The sequence below is a fragment of the Nicotiana attenuata genome, unplaced genomic scaffold (genome assembly GCF_001879085.1).
Source record: "Nicotiana attenuata strain UT unplaced genomic scaffold, NIATTr2, whole genome shotgun sequence".
NCBI lineage: Eukaryota > Viridiplantae > Streptophyta > Magnoliopsida > Solanales > Solanaceae > Nicotiana > Nicotiana attenuata.
The window spans coordinates 95887-98169 of NW_017672167.1; positions in this window are offsets into that span (position 1 = coordinate 95887).

Here is a 2283-nt window from a genome sequence, read left to right on the forward strand (position 1 = left end):
GTATATGGACTTCCTTTAATTAAGGAGTTCAAACTTAAACGGTAATGGCCATAAATTATTTAAGAAAGGAGACCAAGTAAACATCTTGTGCAAAGTAGACAATTGGGGGTAAATACATAGGAGTTTAATTAAGGGAAGAATTAATGAAGAATCTTTGAAATACACGGTTAACCAAATAAGGTAAGAAACACAATAAATCAATCAACACATAGTAAATCAAAGAGTCGGGGATTCGAAGTTACAAATAAACCAAGTCAGAAATAGGAGCATCGAAAGGCTAAGGAAAGTTTTCACTTCATCCTAAGAAACAAGGAAATTAGTAAAACAAGGAAAGAATCAATCAGACTTATACAAGGAGGTCTGAAATCAATCCACAATTAAGGGTTATTTTGAGAGGGAAATTTAGCATATATAAAGAGCGCACAAACATTAGGCATGTGAGGTTAAACCATGGCAAAGAGAAGCAGCAATAATAATTACAAAGTCTGTAGATAGTGAAACATGGTAGTCACATAGGTCAACATAGTAATAGGGAGAAGAGGGTATCAGAAGCATGCAAAAGAGTCAAGTAAAAGACCTTTCTGGAAAGTATAGTTTAGTTCAAAGATTGCAAGAAACCAAATCACATAGAGAAACAGAAGTTGAAACCAGGACATTGAATCCAGTCGAGCAACATCAAATAGACGAAGCAATTTTCAGAAGCTCGAATAGGTCCAAAGGAATTAGGGCTTCGAAATCAAACAAATTCAGTGATGAGGAACAAGCAAATCGCATAGCAAACATTCTCAAAACTCGAATGAACCCCAAATTTAGGGGTTTTCACCATCAATCGAGTATAGAGATGAAAGACAAGATACTCATGCAAAAATATCAACAAAGAAAATAAAATCAAAAACCTTAAGAAGAACTAAGACTTTTAACATAAAGAAACATAGCAGAAGAACAACATAAGAAACACAGTAGAAGAATCAACATAAGAAACACATTAGAAGAATCAACATAAGAAACACAGTAGAAGAACAACATAAGAAACACAGTAGAAGAACAACATAAGAAGCACAATAGAACATGTTAAAAATCAGAAAAGCTTTGAAATGACATAACAGAACCCTAAATTGGAAAAGGTAAAGATTTTGAAGGTAATGTTTTGGAAGAAACTTTGAGAAAATGTTTAAAAGCTTAGAGAAAACACAGATATACAACGGATCTAAAAGAATCATAAGAACCTCGAAGGCTAGGGTTTCAGAGGAAACCAGATGGTGAGAAAGGCTTGGAAAGTCATTGGTCTAAGGAGGAGAAGTCAAGATCAGGCTTGAACAGCCATGGCTGGCCGTAGCAAGGTCGGAGACAGCCATAGAACTTGAATGAAACTAAGTCTGGGCCAAGCTTCTTCAAGGTCTGACCTCGAAACCATAGTAACCAGGCATGTAGGAGTCGTAGGAGGCAGGTACAGGCCTTTAATGGCTTTGGAAGCCATGGATTCAGGCGATTTTAGGGTGGAAGTGGAGGGAGCCAGCTAGGGTTTCTAAGGGAGCTTGAGAGAATTGGGAGAAAGGGGAATTCAAGGGCGGCTGCAGGCACAAAATGACTAGGGTTTGGGGGTAATGGGAAATTAAAAAAGGAAAGGTTAAATGGTGGCCGTTGATCATTGTGATCATCGGCCTGGATTGAATAGGGATCCGGGCGGGTTATTTTTAGAGGTTCGTGGGTCGGGTAGTTTAAGATTTTGGCTGGGTAATTGGGTTTTAGGATTGGGTTCAATTGGGTGCCAAATCAGGCCAAAATTGAAATGAAAATGGGCTAATATTTAAATAGCCATTTTTCCTTGTTTATTTTATAAAAAATAGTAAAATAATTTTTGGGAATAAATTAAAAGTACTAAAATGATTAATAATACATAATTGTTGAATAAAAATATTGGAGTTAATTTAATAAATACAAACACGATTAAATCTTAAAAGAGGATAATATTGCAATTATATGCAATTTAGCTTTAAAAATACCAAGCAAATTTACAAAAATATGCGAAAATTATGTTAGCTATATTTTAGTATAGGTATGATAATCCAATAAATAAATCACCAAAATGATATTTTTTGGAGTAATTATTGGGTTTTTCCTGATAAAAATAAAGCAATAAATTGATTTAAAAAATCTTTGAAAATTAAGGAAAAATAGTAAAACATTGGGACATGCTTATATATGCATATACAGGCTATTTTGAAGGTATTTTGCATATTGAAATATACAGGAAAAAATTGGGTGTCAACAGCTGCCCCTCTT